Source organism: Pelodiscus sinensis, chromosome 1, assembly GCF_049634645.1.
Source record: "Pelodiscus sinensis isolate JC-2024 chromosome 1, ASM4963464v1, whole genome shotgun sequence".
Classification (NCBI taxonomy): Eukaryota; Metazoa; Chordata; order Testudines; family Trionychidae; genus Pelodiscus; species Pelodiscus sinensis.
The window spans coordinates 25,678,815-25,690,997 of record NC_134711.1 but is presented as its reverse complement, the minus strand read 5'-3'; the positions used below and the strand labels follow the sequence as shown (position 1 = coordinate 25,690,997).

The following is a 12,183-nucleotide window of genomic DNA, read 5'->3' as shown; positions in this document are numbered from 1 at the left end:
AATGATCATGTCACACTCTGCAAAGGCAACATATTTCCTTTGTTTTCTGTGACTTCTGTGTTTTAATTATCAGAGGGGTAGCCGTGGTAGTCTGAATCTGCAAAAGCGGCGAGGAGTCCTGTGGCCCCTTATAGAGTAACTGAAGTGTTGGAGCATAAGCTTTCGTGGGCAGAGACCCACTTCATGCATCCACTGACATGCATCTGACGAAGTGGGTCTTTGCCCACGAAAGCTTATGCTCCAACACTACAGTTAGTCTATAAGGTGCCACGGGACTCCTCGCTTGTGTTTTAATGTACTTCCACTAAAATAGTCTGGCAAAACTGGATTATGTTGCGTATATAGCTAACTTATTGTTTGCAAATGTAAAAAATATAAGCACAAAAATTTCCTCATAAGGTTTATTCTCTGAAAAATGCAATAAAGTATGTTCATGGAAACATAGCTCTTATGATTTTATTCTACAAAAGTCAAGATTTCTACCGACAACTTTTATCATCCTTTCTTCCCACCTATCTTTTCCTGCACTTGGATGAGTATGATACATGATCATATGTTAGAGAATATTTCTTGCTATTACTCAAATATTTAGTTTTCAGACACAGGTTGTGGTCATATATAAATACGTTATACAGCAGTTGTGGTAAATTATCAGATTATATTGGTATATTAGTGTGTAAAAGGTTTACTTCCCCGTTAGGTTGCCATATGACACTAGATTTGGTCAAAGTATTTGTAATAAGAAATTTTGTTTGTCAAAATATGCTTCTTTTTGAGTTTGACAGTGGAGGCAATTTTACAGAAGTTTGTATTTCTCTATTTAAAATTTGTGCAAAGATTTTTGTTCCCATTAAGATGTCTGAAAATTGTGACAAATGTTTATTCTACTTGTTTGTTTTGAGGTGGACTGTTTTAGAGACAGCTGGCCCAATAAGTTTAGCAATGTGATTTCTCTGGCTAGCAGAGCCTATCTCTGGCTGGCAGAGTCAGCAGAATTGATTTCCCATTTATTTCATGTGCTTTCTCTGAATCATTAAAAACTGGGCCGGGCACAGGGTGCCAATCAACGTTGAGTAAGTCAGGGACCAGAGGGAATATGGGAATTGCTTAATTTTTTTTTTAACCTCTCCCCTTCCAACCTCATCATTATGCCTCCTTCTGTGAAGTGTCTGTACTAGTCCATCATGGCCACTCAAGATTGACCCGTATCTCTAAAAAATGTTCCATCTGTAGGTCTTTTTCAAAAAGGATCAGTAAGTGAGAGATGCTGAGCTGAAAATTGTGGATAGCTCTTTGTGTCTTGCCAGTCTGAGTCCAGAAGTGCCAGATCAGCAGCTGGCTGCTGAGTGTGCCATCTGTGATGGGCCTGCTTGCAGATGTGATAGGGCAGTTGGATCCCTGAATAAAGCTTTTTCCAGTGATAGAAAGGAGCCTTGCTCATCTGGGAAACGAAGGGGTAGATCCCCTTCAGCTGACCCAAGCAGAAAGTTATGCAAACTGTCTTGCCAATCTTACTCTTTGTGGACTCACTGGCCCACATTGGGAGCAGGTGGAGCACTGAAGGTTCATGTTACTTGGCCGACAACGCCATCTTGTTAGATGGGTTTAACTGCCTCTGGTTTCGAGTCAACAGTGACACCACTTTGGTACTCTTACCCTCTGAAATTGTAATCCTCCGTTTTGCTTTATGGAACCATCTGTCTTAGTAGCAAGATCGTTCATTGCATTGGGAGATCTCCAAGTATTAAAGTCATCATTGCTATTATAGAGGCTGAACGTCTCTGCTATGGTGCTGGGCTACCACTATTGCAGTGGTACCGAGTCTCTCTTAGGCACTGGTAAAGCCACAGTTGAAAGTGCTTCCAATAATGAGAAATTAGAACGGCAGCTTATAGCCTGCTTATCTCTTTAGGCCACTCTGTGTGCCTCCAGTACCACGGCAAGATCCATTGGCATTGTTGCTGCCACAAGAACATCTTGCTTAGTCTTCAGGCATTTCAAAAGAAATTCAGACAATTGAAGGCCTCACTTTCAAAGGTTGTGAACCCTTTGATATGAAAATGGATGACACCGTAAGACTCTCAACACACGCATTGGTTGCTAAGAGCATGCATGCTAAGGGGTTATGCATTTCGTTGCTTGTGTGGGCTGAGCTGATCCTTCCATCCCTCCATTACCTCCACAAGCTCCCTGTGTGAAATTCTTCTCTATTTGAGAGACTCACTGTGTCTCCAAGTCTCCTCCATTTCAGGGGTTCTTTGTGACCCCCCCCCCCCCACCACATGTCTGCCTCCTTCCATAGTAGGGTACCCTGGACTCTCCACCCATGACTGGGGTTCTGTTTGTCACCATTCCCCCTTCTGTCACTGCAAGGTTCCCCATTTTCCTCCATGCCAGGGACTTTGTGTGCACCCCCTTTCATAAGGGAACTTGGTATGGCCCACTTCCACCTCCTCCCGCCAGGGTCTTCCAATTCCCCTCCCAGGAGCTTGGAATGTATGGGGCCCCCATTCCCCACTTTCCCTGACACCCTTTTATTCCCACCCTACCACTTATTCTTTTATTTTGTCTGACACACACAACATTCTAATTGTCAACATGTTAAACTCTATTGGGTGGACAGGCAGAAAGTAGTTGGGGGTAGCATAAAATATGCCATGAACCAGCCGTTTGACCAACAAATGACTGTGGAAGTGATTGACAATGTGTCTGCACTAACAAAATGGCATGGGGCTGCAGTTAATCCCCATTTTTCCCATTTCAGTTTTCCATTTTTTCCCAAAAGTCAATAGGGTTCTGGCCAGTGATGCCTAGAACTTTTCTTGAACTTTTGGAATGGGTTAGAGGCTAGGGAAGTGAGTGGGTAACTTGCTTACCAGGTAACTGGTAAGCATCACCCAGTAAGGGTGATGCTTACCAAGTACAGGTTAACTGATACACAGGAGCAGCTCCACATGGGGGTTGGAGCTGGCTGGCAGTGGCAACCCCCATTCAGGGCCTGGGAGAGCCAACAGCAGTAGCCAGGATGCTAGGCTGGAGCAGTCCCCCCCCGGGATCCCGTGCTTAATCAGTTAACCAGTTAAACCTAGCATTTAACTGATTAATTGGGATTTTATATCCCTATTAGATGCAGTGTTCAAAAACTATCATGTTACATACAGACAGAAAAATGCCATTGAGATGAGTGTAAGGCTTTCACAAGCTTGGCTAACAGCTGCCAGAAGGAAGTGGAAGGCTACAGTCTTGTTCCAGACAAAGTGCTTGTTTCCATCAAAGAAATAGCTTGATTTTTGTCAAACATAATGTCACGACCGAGGCACGAGTGGGTCTGACCTCATGGTTGAGAGAAGTCTGGAATTAGGCCAGGTCATGATGTCAGAATCCAAGGCAAACCAAAGGACAAAACCAGGGGGTAGGCAGGGACAAGTTACCAGATCAGTAGCAAGTAGCAGGAGCAGGTATAGAAGGGGAAATAATCAGAAGCAGGGAGATCCCAGTTCCATTGACAACTTCTTGTACCTGTGAAGGCTTTATGAAGAAACTGTGAACCAATCAGGACTGCCAGCATTTTGCTAATCAGATTCCTGGCCTGGAGTTCTCAGTCAGGGTTCAGTTTCTATTCTGGGATATGCTAACAGGTCACTGGATAGTGAATTAGAACTTAATTACCTCTGTGAGCCCTGTTGACCTATGGTCACTGACGTGGTTATTTATGGCAAACATGATTATATAAATTGAAAAAAGAAAATTCCAATTAACGTTAGACCACCAAGTTATGCAAGTTACATTTGTGTTTTAAAATATTTGCGACACCGAGTGGGTGAGGTCACATCTTTTGTTGGCCCGCAAACAATTATAGTACCTTTCCAAGCTCGGAAAAGGAGCTCAGTGTAAGCTTGTCTCTCACTGACAGAAGTGGTCCAATAAAAGATGTCACCTCACCCACCTTGTCTCTCTCCTATCCTGTGACTAATTCAGTTAAACCCACATGTAAACATTTAGGCTACGTTTACACTGGCCCCTTTTCCGGAAGGGGCATGTAAATTTCACCAGTCGTCGTAGGGAAATCCGCGGGGGATTTAAATATCCCCCGCGGCATTTAAATAAAAATGTCCGCCGCTTTTTTCCGGCCTTTAAAAAAGCCGGAAAAGAGCGTCTACACTGGCCCCGATCCTCCGGAAAAAGTGCCCTTTTCCGGAGGGTCTTATTCCTACTTCAAAGACCCTCCGGAAAAGGGCACTTTTTCCGGAGGATCGGGGCCAGTGTAGACGCTCTTTTCCGGCTTTTTTAAAAGCCGGAAAAAAGCGGCGGACATTTTTATTTAAATGCCGCGGGGAATATTTAAATCCCCCGCGGATTTCCCTACGACGACTGGTGAAATTTACATGCCCCTTCCGGAAAAGGGGCCAGTGTAGACGTAGCCTTAATGTTTGTCAAGCACATTCCTTCCTTTGGTGCCATAGTAGGCATAGGACTTTTCTGTCTCTTCTGCACTTACTATGAAACTCAGTTCACCCTTTTCTCCACTTTTACCATCTCAGTACTACAAAAACTACTGTTGGTGCTAGGTACTATTAATAGTCCCCTCAGTTCCCACTTTTCAACCCCAATATTGTCTGTAGTGAAGATGCAATTGCTTTTCTGATACTGTGACCTTGGCCTGGTTTCTAATTCTATTATGTCTTTGGATAGATTCTTGGGAGTATTAGCTCCTTTTGTTTTGTAGACATGTCTTACAACCGGTCTTCCATTAACACAAGTCCCAGAACTGGGCATGTTTTGAAGTTCTAGTATATGGTATGTATTCTGAATAGGGATGTTAAATATCAGTTAATTTACTAGTGGAGTAGTTGATGGAATTTCCATTGACTGCTCGATTAGTTGATAGGCACTTTCGCATTCCTCCTTTGAGATGTACAAGAGTCTCCGCTGGGGCTCTTGTACATTTCAGAGGAGGAATGCAGAAGGTCGCATGAAGCCTGGGGCCAGAGGGAAGTCCCGCTGACTCCGGGCTGTGTGCGGACATGCCAGCATTGAATTGTACAAGAATCCCCAGTGGAGGTTATTGTGCATTTCAAAGCAGAGATCTTCTTCAGCTCTGGGAAACTTAAGCAGAGAATCACAGCTAAATACAAGGTGGAACAGTTTGGCATAAATAGTTAATTCATGTTTGACAAGATCATGCAAAGGGAAGTGGATTTAGGAGGGAAAGGATGTGAGCAGAGGGGGATGTTGTTAGCAAGTTATAGATTATTGTAATAAATCATAAATCTAGTGCCTCTCTTTAGTCTGTGATTTTGAATGCCTAGCAATGTTAAAGCTCCCAATTAAATCTCTCAGTATTGTCTTTTGAATGTAGTGTGCTGGTTTTCTTTGAGGATAACATTGATAGCAGTTTTCAGGTATCTAAAAGGGTGTCACAGGGAGGAGGGGTGAAATTGTTCTCCTTGGCCTCTGATGATAGGACAAGAAACAATGGGCTTAAATTGCAGCAAGGGAGGTTGTGGAATCTCCATCACTGGAGATATTTAAGAGCAGGTTAGACAGGCGTCTATCAGGGATGATCTAGATGGTGCTTGGTTGTGCCATGAGGGTAGGGCACTGGACTTGATCTCTCGAGGTCTCTTCCAGTTTTAGTATTCTATGATTGTGTGAAGAGAGCTTATAGGCCAAATACAGAGTGATCGCTTTTTTTATGCAGATTATTTTTCTTTTATCATTCTCCTGTGTGAATTCATTTGAGAGCATAGTGATAGTCTGGTTTCATCCACGTAGTTACTGTTGGAGCATTAGTGCTCTGGATGAAATATGTCAGTGGTTCCCAACCACTGGTCCATGGACCGTACCAGGCTGCGAACAGCTGACTGCCAGGCTGTGAGGCATACTGGCAGGCCACACCCATGCCGACTGCTCCGGGGTGCATGGCTGATGGCTACCGGACCTGAAGCCAATTGTTTGCAGCGTCTCTGGGGGTCAGGGCAGGGGTACACCCTGGGACACTGAGCCACCATACAGCAGATGGCTTCAGTTCCAGCAGCTGCCATGTGGCAGGCGGTTGCTGGAGCTGAAGCCGGCTGTTTGCGATGGGTCTGAAGGCTAGGGCAAGAGTACATATTTTGGTGGACCAGCAACTTTTGAATATGCAATGAATATGCAAATAAATGTTTCAGGTCTACCAAAAGTTTGTGAGTAGGTTTGTGAGTAGGTTTGCCAGTCCACAATATAAAAAGGTTGGGAACCACTGAATTAAACCACATATTGTGATAGGCATATGTCAGAATTTGGAAGCTGTGTTGGAGGGGGACTGTTGATCTGTCTAGCAGTGGGGATATGTCTGCAGGATTTGAATCAGTGCTGCCAGGGTCTGATGCCATGTTGATTTAATGTTTCCTGGTGTATCAGGAGCTTGCTTCTGCTGATGAACCTGAAAAAGTGATATAAGTAAAAATAAAGCTTTCCAACTCTTGTAAACTTTAAAACAAGGCTGAAATCTTCCATAAATGTAACAAAATGAATGGTGCTTGAGCTGAGAGCTTATGCCAACTTTGGTGAGGGAATCCTTATCATGGACTTACAAGGTTCTGGCAGTGAGAATCCACAAACAGAGAGTAAGTAGTGGAACCTTGGCATAGCATTACTATATCTGGACTGCCATGAAAAGTGTTTTTAAGTTCAATAACTTCATCCTCAGGCTAAAGCAGAAGGAATGGCCTCCAGCGGTCTTAAAATTATATAACCATATTGGATATGAAGCAAAATGCAGGACTATGTAGCACTTTAAAGACTAACAAGATGGTTTATTAGATGATGAGCTTTTGTGGGCCAGACCCACTTCCTCAGATCAAATAGTGGAAGAAAATAGTCACAGCCATATATACCAAAGGATACAATTTAAAAAAATGAACACATATGAAAAGGACAAATCACATTTCAGAACAGAAGGAGGATGCAGGGGGGGAAGGAAGGTAAGTGTCTGTGAGTTAATGATATTAGAGGTGATAATTGGGGAAGCTATCTTTGTAATGGGTAAGGTAGTTGGGGTCTTTGTTCAATCCCCCCCGGAGAGTGTCGAATTTTAGCATGAATGACAGTTCAGAGGATTCCCTTTCAAGTGCAGATGTAAAAGGTCTTTGTAGCAGAATGCAGGTAGTTAAGTCGTTGAGACAGTGTCCTTTCTGGTTGAAATGGCAAGAAATTGTTTTTTCTTTGTGATCCTGTCTGATATCTGTTTTGTGGGCATTAATTCTTCGGCGAAGTGTCTGATGTTGGTCCTATCTGAACTAAAAATGTAACTTATTAGAGAGTTAAATTAAAACATGGTTTATTCATACAGGACCTAGATAGATCTCTGCAATAAGGCTAAAACCTAGGGAAGTATAAGCCTTTAGTATGGATAAGGAGCCATGCTTAGTCCCATCTAAACTTTAACCTTTGACCATGTTGTAACCAGATCCCATGGCTTTGTATAGTATAGAATGGAGCTTTTGCTTTCCGTTACGTCCTGGCCTTTAGTATGTTGTCTTGATTTATCACTGCGGGGGCTTGGGCTTATCCCAGATTCTGGCTAAGAATAGTTGAATAAGGGTCTTTTAGAGTCCACTGACATTGCTCCTTTATTGAATAATAGAAAGACTGCTCTCCTCTCCCCTATCCCTTGTTCTCCCAGAGACTGAAAATGCTTGTTAACTCCTAGCCCTTTCAACTTAAAAAGAGATATTAGTCCAAGGCACTGAGTTGTGGGCTTTGCCACATTGAAATGCAGAACATGAAACAATTTTTTAATGAAAACATACCATTCTGGCACTATTTCTTTGCCAAAGTCTTTTCATTGTTTCTTGACGATATATTAATTGACCTACTGAAAAAGCTGCTTGTTTGAATAAACCTTGAGTTATAAGACTAGTAGACCAGTTACAAACAGAGAATTGTAACCTGTATTTAGACGTTCATCAGTTTATCATTCTCAGCTGCTATTTTGAGCATTTCAGAGCTCTTTCATCTTTATAGTGGTCCTGCACTATAACATCTTTTTTTAATGTTTAATTTAAGTAAATGGAGTTTCTTTTAAATGGCAAAGTAGTACTGAACTGAGAGAGCTATCTTTTAAGGAATCTGCACCAGAAATAGCATTTAGAAGCTTTCTGGTAGATCTTGCAGATGCCGTATAACTAGTGCTAATGCTCCATCATGTGACATATTTTTCAATAAGTCACGGTCCTGTCCTGAGGGATAGTGTGGACCACAGTTGACATTGTTGATGCTTGGAATGTATTCATTGTTTGCCCAAAAGAATTTACCAGGGGTTACCTACATTGTCCTTCATTTTCAGTTGTTGGATTTTTTCTAAATGTGAGAAAGATATCAGTTGTTTATTATGAAAATTAAAAGCATTAATAAAAACTGATGTTTTATGAGTAAAAACTTGAGTTTGTGTTGGGAGTGGGAGAAAAGAGAAACCTAAGAGTATTAAAAGTAAAAGCAGTTTAATGCACGTTACTAGTATATACACATACGTGTGTGTATCTTTTCCAATACATTATCTTAACCCTTCTGCCAGGTGGAGCCAGCAGCAGCAATGGCGAGATTCAATACTAGGGGTTCTTCTCCATCCATCCAACACAGAACTGACCCGAGCTCCCACCCAGTGACCTGGGAAAATCAGACAGCTCCCCTAGGTGCTCCTGGGAGGCACTGTTTCCCCACTCACAAGCGCAAAGTCTGAGTGTAGAAAATAAACTTTTCATAAAAAGGGAGGGAAGTAACTTGACATTAATTTGGGAAAACACCACAGACAGAGTTCATAGACAAAATCATGAGTATCAGTCCCACAGCAAGTAGATTGGGCAGTGTCCTTTTCCTCTCAGGTTCTGAAGTCCAGCATTGTAAATGTCCCCTTCATATGCCCAACCCATGTCTGCACCTCACTCTCAGTCACTGACCTTGGTAAGAGCAGACCCAGACTTCAGAGGTGCATCTGCAGAATTCAACTCCCATCCTGAGTGGGGGGGAGGAGGTAAAGAGACATCTTACTGCACTGAGCACTTCATAGAATACTAGGACTGGAAGGGACCTTGAGAGGTCATCAAGTCTAGTCCCCTGCCCTCATGGCAGGACCAAGTACTGTCTAGACCATCCCTGATAGACATTTATCTAACCTACTCATAAATATCTCCAAAGATGGAGATTCCACAACCTCCCTGGGCAGTTTATTCCAATGTTTGACTACCCTGACAGGAACTTTTTCCTAATGTCCATCCTAAACCTCCCTTGCTGCAGTTTAAGCCCATTGCTTCTTGTTCCATCCTCAGAGGCCAAGATGAACAAGTTTTCTCCCTCCTCCTTATGACCCCCTTTTACAGTAAAACTCCAATGGTCCAGCACTCCTGATAGTCCGGCACCATCTGGAACCCGGAAGTGCTCCCGGCAGCCGGACAATTGGAGCTACTCTGCCCCTGGCTTCCCCAATTCAGCTGCTGCTGAAACTGGCCAGCACCTGACACCGGGAAGCCTAGGGCAAGAGCAGCTGGGGTGCTCTGCCCTGTGCTTCCCAGAGTCAGCTGCTGGTCAGTTTCAGCAGCAGCTGACTTGGGGAAGTCTGGGTCCCGCAGTGCCGAGGGGCACATCCCCCCCCCCCACACTCCACCTCATAGCCCCCTCTTCCGATAGTCCGGCATATCTGATAATCCGGCACCCTCTGGGTCCTAAAGGTGCCGGATTATCGGAAGTTTACTGTAGATACTTGAAAACTACTGTCACGTCCCTCCTCAATCTTTTTTCTAAACTAAACAAACCCAATTCTTTCAGCCTTTCTTCATAGGTCACGTTCTCTAGACCTTTAATCATTCTTGTTGCTCTTCTCTGGAACCTCTCCAATTTCTCCACATCCTTCTGCTGACTCATATTCAGCTTGTGGTCCACTATAACCCCTAGATCTCTTTCTGCCATACTCCTTCCTAGACAATCACTTCCCATTCTGTATGTGTGAAACTGATTGTTCCTTCCTAAGTGGAGAACTTTGCATTTGTCTTTATTAAACTTCATCCTGTTTACCTCAGACCATTTCTCCAATTTGTCCAGGTCATTTTGAATTATGACCCTATCCTGCAGATTAGTCACAACCCCTCCCAGCTTGGTATCATCTGCAAACTTAATAAGCGTACTCTCTATACCAATTTCTAAATCATTGATGAAGATATTGAACAGAGATGGTCCCAAAACAGACCCCTGTGGAATCCTATTTGTTATACCTTTCCAGCAGGATTGTGAACACTTGCCATCCGCCTGCTCACTGCTCACTGGTGCTACCATGCTAGCCATTCATCTCACCTCTCCGTCTCTACCCTGCTGGCTGCTTATCATGCTGCCGCCGTTCTTCTGGCCACTCGTCATGCCATCACCACGTTGCTAGTCAGTCGTCACATCTCTCCACCACCGACCCATTGGATCTCAGTCACCATCCGCTGCCATCCACTTCTTGGCCGTGACTTCTGCCCGTCAGTCTCAAATGATTTCAGCTCCCAGTGATTTCAACTTGTGGAAGAAACACAATTAACATAAAAACAGAGGGGCACCTAATGACACCTATTTTAGTTCTGTTTTTTGAAGGGGGTGGGGAGAATAGATAAAACTAGTCCAAGCAGGGGAAGCCATATAGTCCAGTGGTGCGCAACTCGTGGGTCATGACCCCCAAGGGAGTTGTGGGGCTTAGATCCAGCTGGCTGGGTGCGGCCACGCAGCGCAGCACTTAGATCCAGCCACCAGCTGTTGGCGGTTCCCACAGCGTGGGGATCACAGATGAGAAAATGTTGCACACCACTGTTATAACCTACAGAGCAGAATAACCTTCCCTCATGCCTTATCTTGATAGAGCTCTGAAAAATCAAGTCCCCGCATTTGCAAGATTCTTTCTGCTAACTGAGCCCTTTCATTTGGACCAATGTAACACAATCCTACTTTTCTGTATTCACAGAAAACTACAAACTTTAGTCACCATATTTTTGCTATCCCTGCATTTAATGCAAACATATCTGGAGTTGGGTCACAAATTAAGCTGGTTGGAATGAGTGAAACACCACTCCATCTGCTGACTATCGAACAAATCTAAGCAAAGCAGGAGCAAACTGTATTTAGATAGACACACCCAGTATTTCTCTCCCATTCCAGCTACCTAGGATAGAAGCATTCCTTCAGGTCCTGCTTACACTTGCTTAACTGACAGTTTCAGATTTACACTTAACTAATTTATTGTTAATGTAACCAGTATGTCTACCTAATGTAATGTATTGGATTGTCTTAACAGTCAGTATTTTCACATCTTGAACAGTCCAAATTTAGATGAAAATAAAAAAAATAGCTTTTGTAAAATTTGGGATTTTTCAGTAAAAATTTAGTTAAATTGAAAACTAAAGGGACTCATCTATCTAATACCAATAGATTTCACAGCGATTGGCAGTTGGTCAATGGGGAATGCTACTTCGGAGATTCTTGGCTCCTGGGTACTATCTCTAATTCTTAAAAAGTAGAATATGCTAATAGTCTACAGAGAGCCAAACTCTTACATCATAAGCTGCTATTTTTATTTGCTAAAATAACCAAAATTAGAGAGAGGAAAAGCTTATAAATATTTCATTTTGTTAGTCCTTTTCCAATGTGGGACTGTTCCTTCCAGCATGTTATTGAGTGTTTTGTTCAGTATTACATTTATTTCCAGTAAGTCTCAGAGGGGTAGTAGCAGTGTTAGTCTGAAAGTTAAAAAAAATTAAAAATTAAAAAACAACAACAATGGTCCTGTAACACCCTAGAGACTAAGCAAAAAAATATATAGATAGTATAATGAGCTTTTATGGGCACAGCCCACTTCTTCAGATGACAAATATGGAGCAAGAGGCCCATAGGTTGAATTATATCTTGCTCCATATTTGTCATCTGAAGAAGTGGGTTGGGCCTACAAAAGCTGATGACACTATCTATCTACTGTCTATCCTTAGTCTCTAAGGTGCTATAGGACTGTTGTTTAAGTTTTTTCCAATAAGTATTTAGAAAAGAGTGCTGCTTCTTCATGTTCCTTCCACAGCTTGAATAAAGGATCATAAAAACTAGAGCTGGCAAATAATTATTCTGATAACATACCACCAACATTGTCCTTACAGAGAATATTATGTAGTTCTCGTTTTTTACAAATAT

At 42.8% G+C, this 12,183-nt stretch overlaps 1 protein-coding gene across 3 annotated transcripts in view; it reads left to right on the top strand.

Moving 5' to 3' along the window:
* The window catches only part of ATXN7L1 (ataxin 7 like 1), a 203,564-nt gene that overhangs the window by 56,612 nt on the left and 134,769 nt on the right, over positions 1-12,183 (top strand). The window lies entirely within an intron of this gene.